Raw genomic sequence first — 16023 nt, 5'->3', positions numbered from 1 at the left:
GTCAAAGAAAACAAAGTCTGTTTCATTTTAGCTCCACACTCAGCAGGTCAGAAGAAGCAGGGATCTGCATGGCACAATTCACAGCTTAAAAAAAAAGGCCAGAGTTTCAGGCATATTTTTGGAGGAATGGGGGCGGGGTATTGCTATTCTTTCTTTGGGTTCTTGCTTTTCTTTTTCAACTGTATAGAGAACTCCATTACAAAGAACAAGCAAAAATTTTAACTCCCACAGCTAGGAGATCCAAAGTCTTTTGTTTTTGCCACTTGAACAAAGGCACGTTTAAAACAAAAATCAGGACTGAAAACTCTGGAGTGCACCCCCAGACCTGAGGCGGAGGGCTCAGACAGAAGCACACAGACATCACTTAGCTGCTTGCTTTTCCTTGCTCATTTCCAGCATCAAGTTTACATACACTAAAACAGAACAACAAGGATCGCTCAAATTGCTATTTACACTCACAGTCAGTAGAGCAGACTACAAACCCCTCGATTCAGAACCGCTCCCGTAACATACCTCATGGCCAAAGGAGACCGCAGGAGTCACAGCTACAGCCACTCTCTCACTGGGAACTACAACTCCAAATGAGAGATTGCTTCAAAATGCAGTTCTCATGCAATTAACTCCAAGAAGCTGCCTTCTGACAATGCTCTTATGTTCTGGAAATGATTCTGCTTCTTAAACAAAACAAAGCCTTGGTACTGTGGCAAGGAAGAGGAGACAACCGAAAAATGAGACAACAGAAAATCTCATTTCCCTTGAGATTTTGGTTCTTGCATGTTTAATGTTGACACATGGGCTCCTTCTCCCTTGTGAAGAGGAAATGGATTTGTAGCTCAGTGAGCAATCTTGCACTTTACCCCATACCAGTTATTGCCAGCCCATTTCAACCAGGTTTATTGTATGTCTGTTCTGAGCTGGGGGAAGGGCATGGGGGTTGTTGTTGTTTATTTTTCTTTTTTAAAAAAAAAAAAGAACAAAAACCACTAATCTCCCACAGAAGTTTGCTGCGCCCATTGGAAGTAAGTTCTGTGGAAAATATATAGCTCATGCCATCTTTATAGCACCACAGAAAGGAGTGGTCTAGCCCCTGCTATCATCCCCTGTAATTGTTACAATTTTCAAATAATTTCTTCTCCTTTTTCTAACACAGCCTGAATTAGCATTCTGAGGGAGTCCATAAATGGTAAGTTACAACAACAAAAATCAAAACCAACCCCAAACCTGTAGCTAATTTACAGACCATAGCTGGATATTGCTACATCCTTCCCCTAATATTAAATGAGTCATTCAAACACTCCGGGTTAAGATTAATGGCCTGCACTGAAGTCTCTGTCATAAATTGACTGAAGGGAGAGTAATCTAACTCAGCCTGCTCTACAGAAGATTTTAAGGTCAGCAGAAAAAAAAAATATATATATTGGGTCAGTCCTAACTAAATGGCTAAATAATACAGTTGCAGGAAATAAGGCTGTCTGGAAAATAAGAGGTGGGAGCGACCAGAAATCAGTTCCCCAAAGCCATGATGCTGGGAATGAGGGAACACAAACACAGGCCAGGATGGGCTGTTCAGCCACCCCTTGGCTCCACACTGTTAATTTGGCGCCGGCACCAGGAAATCAGGTGGGGTGAAACAAGCAGGCTCTGTCATTGTGGGACCGTGCCCGCATCAGGATCACGGGCCCTTAGTCATCTGGATGGGACGGTGCTGGCGGAGGCTCCTTTACCTTTCCCCACCGTTAACAAGTGCAACCTGCAGCCTGACCTGGCATGCTCCAGCAGCCCAGGCAGTAGCTCAGACGGGCAGGGAAAAGCCAGGGCTGCTTGCACTGCAGCCCTGCTCGCAGTCACAACGCCTCTGCCCTGAAAGGAGCTCTGTCAGGTGCTGGCTCCTCTCCCTGTGCCACAGCCTAGAGCCATGATCACTCGCCCATCTTGTGATCCAGTGGGGCAGATGCTCTTCCCCTAAGCTTGTGACCCTACACATGGCTTGTCACAGCCGGGGGAGGCAAAGAACTTGAAAGGTTTGCCTGGGATCTAACACTGGGCTGCTGAGACCTTCACGGCCCCCACAGCGCCCATCCTCCTCTGCCTTTACCACCTTATTCTGTTTCTTTCTACCTCCTGCTTACACCTAGCTCTGCTTGCCCAGGCTGTGGCTTTTGTAGCAAGCCTGAAGAAGGCATTTGCCATTGAGGTGGCACTGCAGCCACCAGAAAACAGCTCTGTATCCTGACATCTCTTCAGCACAGCAATGGGATCACCCCTAGTTTGACTGTCAGATGTCAAGGTCATGAATTAGATTTCTTTTACAGGCTCTCACCTGCTGAAGACAGGAATAACAAGGATAGAAGCCACTGCTATAAATGAAAACTAAATCATTTTACTTGCTTCATGTTCTTTCCCCTTTCCTCAGTTTGTAATCAAAACCTATAACAATACGTGTGTCTGAAGTAAGTGGGTGGGCCTCTTGAGACACCAACATACTTATGCTTTATACTCCAAGTTGGAGAAAAGGGTTACAGCTGACATCTAACCCTCCCCCCCTTTCCTTTTCTCTGCACATCCCCGCAACCTCTGCCTCCCTCTGCAGTACCCCAACGCAAAGCAGGACCTTTTGGTGGTCCTGCTTCCATCCCTACAGACCCCATGTTCCCCCAGTCTCGCCCTCAGACAAAGGGGAGCCTTTCTGCTGGCTGCCCTGCACACACCAAGGGATAAGGCTGGCAGGTTAGAGCTCATATTATCACCCAGTAATCACACACCCGAGATGTGATACTTACTTTAAGGCTATTTGTCTGAGGTTTTCAGGACCTCATTTCAGGACCATAGCCCTTTCCGTGTTTAATAAGACATTTTCTCAGGTGAGCTATTTTAAAGAAAAAAATCCACAGCGAGGCAGATCCAAATAATTATTTTATGGGCTAGGTGTTGTGCAGGCCTAAATAAAAGGATTTTAAATTCTACACTTTTCATCCAGAGCTGCTAGTCAGAGCATCCATAAAAAAAAAAAAAAAAAAAACTCTTCTGATTAACTACCAAGTGCCACTAACATGATCCATGATCCTCACACTTACACATTTTACTTACACATTTTTGACTCTAGGCCTATCTATTTTATTAACAATAACAGGTTTCTGTTCAGCCTTTTTAGGTACTTGAGCTCAAAAAAAAAAAAAAAAAAAAAAAAAAAAAAAAAAAAGCTGAGCTGGCAAATAATTAAAACTGTGCCTTAAATCACTGCAGCTTCCATAAACAGCTGCTCTGAAATGCTACTTGAAATCAAAGTGCTCCATGGAGACTCCACACTAATCACTGCTAAACCCTCCAGGCGCAGGACATCAGGTAGTACAAAAAGCAGGAGGCTGAGCAGGAATCTGTTTGGGAAGAGGTCCCTGGCCTCTTCTACATACTGTTAGATATAAGGTACATTAAGAACTGCTCTAGGCATTTTCTTTAGAGCTGCTGAGCAATGGCAAGAAAAGTAAAAGGTAGATGCAAATGCTTGGTCCTGAGGTGAGCAGTGAAGGTTGAACTGCTCAGAGATCATCCCCTCCACTCCCTCCTGAAACACCAACCTGCCCCATGCTGCATTTCTGCTTGATCTTACAGTTCTGCAGCTCTCCCTTTAGGAGAGATGATAGCCTTGAGTTTAGTCATATATTCCCCACTGGCCTCTCCTCTGCTTCTGCTTCCATTTACTTCACTTGGATCGTGTTGAATTAGCACAAAGTTCAAAGCAGCAAGGGACAAGACAGCACCCAGCTATCACCACATGACATGCAACTTCTATGCAAAATTAACCTAGAGACTGCCAGCCCTTCAGGCTTCTTTCTTCCTCTTTTTTTTTTTTTCCAACCTTCAAAATCCCACTTCTCAACAGAAACAGCATAAGAAAAATAAACTGGGAGAAAAAATACAGATGTTTCACAGCAAGAAATGTCAGACAGAGTATAAGCATTAAAAAAAAAGCAAACAACAGAGGCACAGGAAAGCACAGGAATTCATGTCTCCGTAGCACATGGGCTGTGTAGATAGGGTGCCTGAGCAGGTGGGATTTCTGCCAAAAACACATATGGGAGAGAGACTGAAGGACAAGAGGAAGAAGAGACCCTCCCCAGCCCGTGAGCATGCTGAATTCAGTTTCACGTAACCTGCAGCACTTACACTGTTTAAAGGATGAAATACTGCTTGCTGCTTCTCTGCATTTACCTGAGCTTTTGTACAGTATCCGCCTCATTTTCTCGCTTGGAGCCTACAGCGACGTTACCTTCTATGTCTGCTGCCTTCTTCTGAACTGAAATGCCTTTCAAACACACAGATGTATGCCTAAGCATCTATATATCACCCTCGGTCTCAGAGAAGACCTCAACCAAGCGTTAAGCAGCAGGCAGAGGTTTACCCAGGCAGGCTCTTTACGCTGGCAATAACGCGACACTGCGCTTTCACAGCAAGTAGGTAAACACGTAGCCGCATACGGCAGGTACTCTGGCACCAGAAACAGCGAGACAGTGTCAGAATAACCTTGGCAAGAGCAGCTCTGTGGGTTATAACAATAGTTGTACGCACAGGAGTTAAACCGACCAAAAAACAATAACACAAAGCCATCTGCAGCTCTTGTGGGGAGCTCCAAGCGCACACAGCCAGAGCCCGCTGGCTGCAGCGCTGCCTTCTCCTCCTCCACATTCACAGGGTCGCTCCATTTGAGTTAGCATTACTCAGCCCCAGCACCTCGGAGCTTGGGAGCACCCAATGGCTGCACTTCAGTGGGTAAACATGCCTTTCCAGACCGCAGCAAGGACACTCGCTTGCTGATTGCACTCCAGTGCTCCTATTTAAAGAACTGTTGTTGTGGGAAAAAGCCGAAACCTTTCTGCAGCATAGACGATGCGTTCCCCATGTCTTGTGCCTTGTCTGCAGAAATGCACCAATTCCCAATGTGCATTTCCACGGCAGGGTTTCACTGCAGCCACAGTAAGATGGGGCCTCTGGACGGGCCCCCCGTGCCCCCAAGCAGGCCGGGCCTCCAGGCAGTCCTCATGGTCCTCCCTCAGGTCCCACCAAGCAGCTGCACTGCCTCAGCCTGGCCTTTCCTCAGGCCTTTTCCATGAGGCACAAGCTTTTAGAGCAGACACAAGCTGCACGGAGGAGTAGCAGGAAGAGGTGCCCACCTGAATCCTTCTCCAAGAGTAACTCTCCTAAGCTTTCCCTTGGACGTCCCGTCCAGGTTCCCACATGCTAGCAAACACACAGGGCAGGTTCAGGTCAGATGCCCAAGGCTCCTACAGGGCGCTGGCAGCCTGACCGTGAGCAGATGCCCATCGCTGACAACATGCCAGCCTGCTGCAAAAATTACATGCTCCAAAGACCCTCATACGTATCATCCTGTCTTTCCAAATTGACATCACAACTTACGAAGTAATAGCTAATGAAAGATGAGAAAAGTAGTACCGCTCATATGGTACAAATTTTAATGCTCCCAAACTGAACTGGGAAACACAGTACCTTCATTTCTCTACAAAAATACATCTCGTTTACCTTATGGGAAAGCCAGTGCATCTGCAAATACTGGGAGCGCCCTAAGGTCTCACAAGTCAGCTACTGCAATTTAACCACAATGACACAATCTAACACAAAACACTTTCTATGCTATGAAATAAGTTTTCATAGAAAGCCTTTAGTTTGGATGAGGGCTATTTTTATAATGAAAGAAGTGCAAGATCGTAGCATATAAAGACCAAATTTTTTGCAGTCAGACATCAGGATTAGATTTTGCCAGCTTATTCTTTCTGCAAGTTCTGTGAAGCGATGTAAGAGCTGCCTGAGAATTTAGCAGCAGTCCTTGTGATGACTGTGACAAGACAAAACATGCTGTTCTTGATATAGGTTATATGCAGTATCATCGAAACAACAACACCTGTTAGAAAAGTATGTGAAGTAACCAGCTGTAGGCACTGCTGTTAAAAGGAATTGAGAAATCCTAGTGGAAAACCAGTTACAGATACAACATACATGCTCTGCACTATTTTGGGTGCTGAACTTCTTCTCTGGCTCAGTTAGCATAGTCAGGGGCTGTTAGGACACACTTCAGATAAATGCTTCTGGAATGCTGATGAACCTGTAAGTCTGAGTTAAATTTTACTCACAATTTATATCCACTGCATTTTAATCTTTCTTTTTAATGGCCACAGATGAGAAACCCCTTTTGAGGCTATCAGCCATGTCCTGGCTACTTCATTCCATGAGCTATGAAACTCATTGCCCCAGGGCGCTACAGCTGTTAATAATTTACGGGCATTCCAGGACAGACTGACAAATTCACAGAGGGTAAACTGACTCAAGATTTTTAAATATAAAGACACCTCCTCTACCAGAAGCAGAGCTGGAAGCACAAATCCCTGAAGATGAAAGAGTATTCAGGGGCATACTATTATACATCTGATCTATTTTTATGCTTCTCTGTAGGCACCCACTGTCAGCCACCATCCAGATTATAAGGCTGAGCTAGATTTACTTTTGTTTTGACCCAGTCTCACCTTCAAAATACTCAGTGTAGACATCACAGGAGCTGTCATAGTAGCCACTCCCTTTTTGCATAGTTAATGGACAAGAATGGCACCACAGGGCTGTTTTTATTACTTAGCAGAGCTATTTAGGGATGCCAGGTGAAATGAATCCATCAGACTGCTGCCTTAATGCACAACCTGCTGTATGAAGAATGCCACCGAGAGCCACAGAGCATCTTTAGCATGTATGCTCACTTCTACATCATACGAACAAGACATGCAACAATGGAGACCGACTGGTCATTGCCTCAAGCAGGGAACCTCTTCGTAGTGATTACAATATTAACCTACCATTTCTCCACATCCTCCTTCCTTTTCCAACATAGTTTATCCTCCAGGAAAAAAAAAATACTTCTAGTGATATTTCCTTTAGACTGATGTGTTTACCTTGCTTCCCTGCAGAAGTACTTACTCTCTATTTTTCTAAATGTAATGCCATAGAGCTTGGGGAAAATAGGCCTTTATTGCTGTCCTTAAATACCATCTAATTCCAACCCCCTGCCATGGGCAGGGATATCTCCCACTAAACTAGGATGCCCAAAGCCCCCTCCAGCATGCCCTTGAACACCTCCAGGGATGGGGCATCCACAGCTTCTCTGGGCAACCTGTGCCAGTGCCTCACCAACACCACAGTAAATTTCTTCCTAACATCTCATCTAAATCTATTCTCTTTTAGTTTAAAGCCATTACCCCTTGTCCTATCACTGCACCCCCTGACAGAGTCCCTCCCCAGGTTTCCTGCAGGCCCCCTTTAGGTACTGGAAGGCTGCAATGAGGTCTCCCCAGAGCCTTCTCTTCTCCAGCTGGGCAACCCCAACTCCCTCAGCCTGTCTTCACAGCAGAGGTGCTCCAGCCCTCTGACCATCCTCGCAGCCCTCCTCTGGACTCATTCTAATTTGTCCATGTCCTTCTTGTGCTGGGGATCCCAGAGCTGAATGCAGCACTCCAGGTGGGGTCTCACAAGAGCAGAGCAGAGGGGGAGAATCACCTCCCTTGCGCTGCTGGCCATGCTGCTTTTGGTGCAGCCTAGGATATGTTTGGCTTTTGGGCTGCAAGTACGTATTGCTGGCTCGTGTTGAGCTTCTCATCAGCCAACACCCCCAAATCCTCCTCAGGACTGCTCTCAAGCCATTCTCCACTCATCCTGTATTTGCACTTGGGAGCACCCCAACCCAGATGCAGGACCTCGCACTTGGCCTTGCTGAACCTCAAGAGATTCGCACAGGCCCACCTCTCAGGCCTGTCCAGGCCCCTCTGTACAGCATCCCTTCCCTCCTGCGTGTCAGCCACGCCATACAGCTCGGTGTCATCGGCAAACTTGCTGAGCTCAACATACTGTTGGGATCTTTTCAAGAGTATTTTCCAAGTTCAGCAAAATCTTCTGAGTGCAATCTTTTTTTTTTCTTTTGTCTGTAAGTAATTATGTCAAGTGCATTTGTTCAATATTCCATCACTGCTTTGGACGGTTTATTGATCTGCACAAGCTGTAGGAGTGTCTTCATATCAGTCAAAAGTTCAACATAATATAACCACTGCTCTTTCCTTGCTAAATCAACTCTTAAGCACTACACAAAGCACACTGCAAGATACCACAAACCTTCAAGATAAAAAATAACCCAGTTCAACTAAGCTTGGGCATAGAAGTCAAGCACAATACAAATCTTTGCAGAGACTAAAATTTACACTTTTCCTTGTAGCCATCATTCCATGTGACAGTTTTTCAAATGACAAATTCAATGAAAGGACATTATTCATTAAGCCTAGCATTCAATACTGATTAAAAAAAAAAAATCAACAGAAAAAGAGGGAATTCTCAATCTACTTTTCCAGAATGGGGATGGGAGAAGTCAAGAACAGAAGCTCATGGTAACACAGAGAAAATAGCTTTACATGACCAAAACAAAAACAAACAAACAAACAAACAAAAAGTCACCCAGAAATAAACTGATCATGCACACGTTTAGACAGACAAATAATACTAACACAAATAAATACATCCATACTGGATTAGGAACCAGCAGATTGCTGAACATTCATCTCATGCATTTAAAAACTGTCCAGAAGCAACTGCAGCTACTCCAATCTTTGCATCTCTTCTGCAGAGGGCATCCACCCTGACTTAAGAGCTGAAGATCCACCTAATTCATTGCTACTAACATCCACCCAAGACTGCAAATATTCAGAAGGTTTCAAAGGGAGAGAGAATGAATAATACTTTTACACATGACCAAAATGCTGATCATAAAAAGCCAACCTGTCCAGTCCTTTCAGGGGAACTTTCAGATTATAGATGATATCTGCAGTCATTACAGTCATTTGCCTTCTCCTAGGGGCAGGGTATATTCTTGAAGTTAATCTATTACCTTAAAGATCCAATATCTAACAGTAAAGTGTTATGGTTTACAGACAAACTGCTGCCAAAACAGCTATGGTAGCAGTCCAGCTATACAGGATATATTTTGATGCTTGTGTCAAGCAGATCACCATGTAACGTAAGAGGTGCCAGAATACATGCTGTTAACATTTTTCACATGTCTACGATTAGCCTCCTTCTTAATTTAGCTATGCCTTTTTTAACCTTACTGCATGAACTGGCAGCAAGGTGGATGGAGCCAGACCACATCTACCTGCCACAGTAGCTGTTCACTGCCTCAAGTAGTATATTACAATTGCTATTTCAGTTCTTCCTTTTGAATGGGATCTGCTTTTGAGCTCTTACCTGACGTCCAGCTGGCAAGTGGGAAAGCTGCCCGGTGGCCAACAGACTTCTCAACTGACTAGATCCTTGGCTCTCCCCATAGAGTACATTAGAATGGTATGTTATGTCATTTATTTCACTTCATACTAGTCCAGTTTCAAACTAAACTACTAATTCCAGCTTTTAAAATAAGCAATGTCCAATCCAAATATAGCAAAACACCCCAAATATTAGAAGGAATGACAAGCAATGCCAGGATAAGTCTATAGATTCTGTGACTGAAAATATCCAGAGAGTTTATTGTAGAAAATAGTAGACAAATGTCTTTAATATTGCAATTTATACAACAAATATTTAATTATTTCAATCACAGAAATAAAACTCGGTCTTTATAGAAATGAAACAAATCAGAAAGGTTGATAAGAAATGCCACCTGCATCTCTCCAAAGGTCAAAATGAATTTTGCTCAGAGGGTGGTGGGCTTAATTCCAGTTGATCAAAAGCAAGGGAAAGGTTCACACAATTTCTCACAAAATAAGATTTTTTTTTCCAAATTGCATTAGCTCAATGTTTGCAACCAAGAAGCTCCTGCCATTACAGGCACATGTCAACATGAACCTTACAACACGCCAACAGACTGTCTACAATACAGTAATGTCATATAACAAATACAAGAGCAAGCCCAATTCTAACAGAAGAAGCACGTCATAAGCAATAACCCATCAAAAACAGAGGCACAAAGAGGTGAAGTCTATTTATATGACTGATAAGCCATGTTCTTTTCCCTTCAGTATTTTAGTAACCTCCAAACAATGATTATTTCCTTTCCAACTTTTATTCCCTTCAATAAGTACTGGTTTTGTTTTGGAGTCTTCTCTCCTTTTTTTTTTTTTTTTTTTTTCTTTAATTGCAGCTCATGTCACACACTTCCACATGGTCAAGTTTTTTGTTTCATTTTTTCTTAAATCACAACCTGCACTCTCTAGAAATAGCATATCTAATTTTGGTTCAAGGTGTCAGCCAAGCATAGGATCAGCAATTGTGGATTTTATTCTGACAGTCATAAGATTTCTTCAGTGTGGTCCCTGAAGCCTGACTAAAAAAAAGCAAGTTCATATATGTTATCCTGCAAAGTAGAGATGGGCAGGTGTCCAGGAGAAAGTTTTCAGGGCTCCAAAAATTAAAAAATAAAAATGAAAAATAAAAAAGGAAGAAAAGAAAAAAGTTGAAAAACATTGTCTTTGAGTTTTCAAACCATTTGTAGATTCTTAAGAATTAATGGATTTTTATAATACTGCATTGTCCATACAAAATATTTAAATTTGTGGTGTTTTTCTCTTCTATAGTACAGTTCTATTGAGGATCATTCTTTATAAACTGAATTATTTGGAGTAAAGATGTGTTTGCTGCTGTATATAAACAAATAGTTCAAACCAGCTACACTTGTACCCTTGGGCATGTTTAATTTTGATGAGACAACATGCCTGCCAACTGATCGAATCCAATTCATTTACACTTGGCCCAAGAATCTCTCCTACCTTATCATACATCCTGCCTTTGTTTTTGTATAAATACTTGATGTGTCTAGACACAATCTTACACATTTCTGCAAAACTATGCAGAAATATTTTATGCAGATGATTAAATTTCAGCTTTACTATAGTAATGTACAACACTTTGTTCTCTGAATTAGAACACCCAAACCTTTTCAGTGCATTTAATTCCCCAATTTTCCTCAAAGGAATCAGGAGCCTCACTGTGTTTATATAAGCTGTTCAAATCCTAGTTTTGTTATGAATTAATTAAATTCCATTATCAGGCAAAGACAGGCCCAACATGTTTTTGAGATGGCTTCAAGCAGCAATTATCTGGGATTTTCCAGTAAACAACCTGACCTCCAAGCTGGGATTGCCAGAGAAAAATACTATCATGGGCTTAGGAAATCCCCCAGCTGCACTGCCATCTTTGTCCAGGTAAGATCTGAATTTCCAACCACTGTGCATACTGCTGGACATAGCAGAATTCAGACAGCACTTGTGTACTCTCAGGACATGGACACTGCTTATCTCATACCTGACCTCAGAGCCAAGACTCCACTGAATTCATAGACAGAAAACAACTTCCAAAAAAAACATTTAAGACCTGTATTTCCCTCCTCTCCCCCACCCTAAATAAAGGCATTAAACATAGTCTTCTAGTTTTTATTCTGTATATGGCATAATACATTTGCTGTCTCCCTTTTAAAATTCAATACACAAAACAGAAAATTTTCCCCAGTTGGCTGAAATAGATGTTTCCATCTAGAATTTGTTCTGTCATAAAATCCACTGCATGTTTCCTTTTGGCCCTCAAGCAGCATGCATTAGTGATGCTCCTTGGAGTAACAAAGAGATTCTGTTTAACCTTCCCTCTCAGGAAAACCTTGGTGTACCAAAGCCATTTCTCATAAAAAATGATGAAGCCCTCGCTGAAGAAAACACCAAGCTGTTCTTTACAGCCAAACTGCAGGCACTACAGGACCAGATCAGAGATGTGAGTTTCTTCACAAGTTTGTCAAATGCTTTGCTGAGAAGTTTAAGGAAACCTGTGGCTTGCCATAAACAATCTTGGACAAAGGTAAATAAAGCACAGAAGCTTTGTTTCATTTGTCAACAGCCAATAGAACAACCCTCTCTCCCCCCCTCCCCCCCAAAAAAAAACAAAACAAAACAAAACAAAAAAAAAACTCTCTGGAAATAGGGACTAACCTCAGCTTTCTGCTTTCTTTGTTTTCTAGCAAGACGTTGCTGTCTCAAGACCAGGTACAGTAGCTTCCTGGTACCTTCTCTCTATAACCGCTCCAGGCTTTAGATTTCATGAGTCCATCTTCCAGAAAGTCATGGGGCTAGCTTTAAAATAAACAAGTTTATATAGATTTTAACAAACCAAGCCTTTTAGTACACTTTTCAAGCCCTACAGTTTATATTCCTACACTTATTCCAAGTATTTTACATTGCCTAGAAGCTCTCATTAGCATCACTGGTCAATTTCTGTTCAGTTCTTGCACAAATGGATATGTGGAACTTTAAGAAAGAAAACTTCTGATGGTTATATCACAATAGTTGGTCACTATATCACTATATAGTACATCACAATAGCTGTTATCCAGGTAATAAATCCATTGCCCTCAAAGACAAATAATCTGAGGCTGGAACAGACAGTGGCTTTTCTTATACCATGTCCTTACCTAATAAATACTTATTTAGTCACCGTACTGTCACCACGTTTTTCTTATATACATACAAATGGACATTTATGTCATTGTTCCGGCTTGACGAATATTTGACTTCAGGGTGATTATCGTCTTATTCTTGGTATATTACCTGATACATTATATTTCCTTGTTCTTTCTTACCCCTATCAATCTGCCTGACAGTCTGCCTACAATGCTTTTTGAAAACAGTAAAATAAAGTAAAAAAAAAAAGCGCTGGGGGGAGGGAAGGGGGATTCATGCTTAGCAGGGGAGCTGTGCATCAGGTATTGGCTCAAGTTAATTTTCTCAAGAGCAGAACAACAGAATATGGTTGTCAGAACATTAATGCCAACTTCAAAAAACCTGACACCTGTGAGAAGCAAAAGTCTCCCTCCTAATAATACCTTGACATCAACCTCTCAGATTTACAGGGATTTATTTTGCTTTGAATAAACATCACTGTGCCTTTCCTTGGCAAACTGCTTGGCTTTGTTTCAATTATTGCTTTTAAATATTAAAGAGCAGAAGGCATTTGTTTCCCCGTCACATCCTGTCCTGTTTACACAGCATCACACCATCAATCCCCTTTGAAACGCTTGCTCTTACAGCAAGCTCGACACACACACGGTTCAATCAAAACATTTCCTATTGTCTCATGCCAGCCACAAACGGATTTCTGCACAAGCACTGAAAAGGTTTAAAGGTTTCGACAGCCACCTAAAGCTGAGCCGGCACGACTGTCAGAGAAAGGTGCTGTCAAACTGCTCCAACTCCGCCACTGCCACCCTGACTTTAGGAAGAGAAACGAAGACAAAGCCCTCGCTCACGCACACAGCTCAGCTCCTGGCTGGAGCTCGCCCGCTGCTCAGCCGCTACTCTCCCAAAACACTCGAGAGCAAGAAAAAGCACAAGGATAGTTAGAGACGAGTGCGAAAGGATAACTTACATTGTTTAGAGAGACAGTGGGAAAGGACTGCTGCGGTTTCTTCCTTATTTTACACTGCTGTTGGCAGAGCAGACAACCACAGAAGTTCACCTACAGAAATCCCTCTTTAATTCTCTCTCCCAGTTCATTTACTCTAGAGCCTCTCAGCCTGACGAGATCCAACAGTCAAAAGTTTATCCCCTCGTATTTCCGAATGATATGGCCGACTCTCCTTGGACACATACCAATGATGCAGTAAAAATAGACAAAAGGGGGGGAGGGAAGAAGCGATCTAGCTTGAGCCTGAATCTTCTTAACTCAGTGTTTTCTGTAAAAGCTGCTCTCATGTCAGGAGTTCCCATCCCTGCGCTAATTCGCAGAGCATGGAGTCATCCATCTGGTTTTCATAAACTGCAAATTACGAGCAAAGCGGGGAATATACACAGCCCAGCTTTAGCTGAACTCCCCGAGCACCAGCCTTACAAGTAACCTGAGGTACAAAGGCTTTGAAAATAAACAGGCAGCCCCATGCCAGACTGACTGCATGCACTCTTGCGTGCGTGCAGCTGGCCGCCTCACTGCCCCCCAGCAGCCCCCAGTCCCTGAGAGCACCCCACGGCTCAGGGAGGTGGCAGACACTTCCCCCCCCCCCCCAGGGGAACAAAGCAAGCTTGCAGCCCTCCCTCCCAGCACAAACAGCCTCTCCGGAACGGGAATTTAAAAAAAAAAAAAAAAAGTGCATTGCTTAGTTCAACAGTTTAGCAACTCAGTTAGAACAACCTGGTTTTTATAAACAGGGAAGTGAATGCTGATCCACTTACATCCTTTAAATGCTTCCAGGTGGGAAACAAACCCACTGGGGTCTCTCTCTCTCTTTTTTTTTTTTTTTCTTTTCATTTGCTGTTTCTTCCTCTAGTAAGGCAACTCACAATCAGTGGATGGCTGCTTGATAGAGAGCCTCTGGGGTGATCCTGTCCATAATTACAATGAGCACTACACCAAAAGTATCACAAATAAAACTTCTAAAAGCACCCAGTGAAAGTCCCTGACTTGAAGCTCCCAAGTCACTTTCACACCCTAGTTTCAGCTATTTAAAGATCTACTGGCCTGATTACATTCAGATGCAAGAGGCCTGAGTGCTCACCTACATTTCTGGGTAGCTCAAGGTTTTGAGTCAGAACAAAATTATGTGTCTTTTCCAACAAAAAATTGCAAAAACGAATTTTCTCTTCTTTACAGATGATAAAGAAGTTCTGCTGTTGCTCGAGGCAAAAAGTTGTTGCTGTTATTTACTTCAAAATATCAAGTTTGATTTATTCTTCAGTTTTGCCAGCAAACTTTTGCAAGCTTTTCTGCTGGGAATAAGCTTACTCTGTTTGGACACTGAGAATCTGTAAATGAGGCAGCTTTCACCAAAGCATGAATCAGTGCAGTGAGTCATTAACAAAATAAAAACACCATTGTAAACAGTCTGCCTGAAAATCCTGAGCCTTGTCACTTGCTCCACTTCTCATCTTTGCATGATTATGATCCTCTACTTGGATTCAGGATTGATATGACTGGATTGTTATTAAAAAAAAAAAAAAAAAAAGATTCTAATTAATAGATACAAAGGAGAAAATTATGAACTAATTTTCTGTACACGTACTTTTGCCTGTGCTGTCACAGTTCCTTCCAATAGTTGTAGAAGCCACTGCATAATTTTGATCAAATCTGGTAGAGGGCTAAAGCTCTCTATTTTTGTATTACATTCCTACAGCTTTTGTGAAAACAGGCAGCCCTCCAGAAGAGTGAAATACAATCTAGTGATCCAATGTAAAGGGCTACACATGAGCTCAGGCATATTATTAGACACCAGAGCACCCCACACAAACAAGAGGTACATGAGAACAGATTTCCTGTGTCCTACCAGTTGACTGCTACCACAGTTGTACATCTTTGGCCTGCAGGCTAGCATTTTTCCTTTTGTTCTGCTCCCCTAAGAAGGTTAACAGCAAAACACTTGAAATGCACAGGCATCAGCTTAAGCAAAGGTATCTTTCTGATATAGCAGTAAACAGGGTTGGTTAACAGTTGAGTTATTATTTTTCTTAGTAAACGCTTGGGGTCAATTGACTACATCTTACTTTTATCAGGACTGATATTTTCCATGAAATCAAAGGACTTAATCCTGGTTCAGAGTTCAGATTTGGGGACAGAAATTGTTTCACAAGGGTACAGCAGAATAGCCCTTGTGTGGCTTTCTGGATGTGCAGGCTCTCCTCCCATCCATACTGATATAGCACAGGACAAGTTGAATGAGCATTATCTTTGGAATAAGAATTCATTTTCTAGTGAGACATGGTGTTAAAGTGAAGAGTAGGTGGAAATTACCACTTTCAGTTTGTGATGATGGTGCAGACAATGTTTTTTTGCCTTGAGGAGCAAAGGCATTACTTACACTAATCTCTCAGGTACACTTCAATTTATTTGTTCTCTCAGAAAAATACTGCAGTCCACTTACATCAAGAGTTTTTTTCACAAATAACTGCTACGTAAAAAAATAAAATAAAATTCAAGATTCAGAAACAGAGGACTGATTTTAAACGATCTTTCATTTTCCAG

At 42.5% G+C, this 16023-nt stretch overlaps 1 protein-coding gene across 19 annotated transcripts in view; it reads right to left on the bottom strand.

The window, feature by feature from the left end:
• TRIM2 (tripartite motif containing 2) overlaps window positions 1-16023 on the bottom strand; it is an 89212-nt gene that overhangs the window by 46901 nt on the left and 26288 nt on the right. For 4 of the 19 annotated variants that reach the window (XM_084517895.1, XM_084517889.1, XM_084517892.1 and 1 more), the window contains one exon: window positions 12009-12149. The exons of 6 other annotated variants lie outside the window; for them this stretch is intronic. The gene's annotated coding sequence lies outside the window, so the exon portion shown is untranslated. Of the gene's footprint in view, window positions 1-513; window positions 833-12008; window positions 12150-13440; window positions 13864-16023 lie in introns of those variants that run through there. 9 more of the 19 variants (XM_084517878.1, XM_084517887.1, XM_084517896.1 and 6 more) reach the window with 6 other exon arrangements.

This window comes from Aythya ferina (assembly GCF_964211825.1).
Source record: "Aythya ferina genome assembly, chromosome: 4".
Lineage (NCBI taxonomy): Eukaryota > Metazoa > Chordata > Aves > Anseriformes > Anatidae > Aythya > Aythya ferina.
This window is presented reverse-complemented; position numbering and strand designations above follow the sequence as displayed.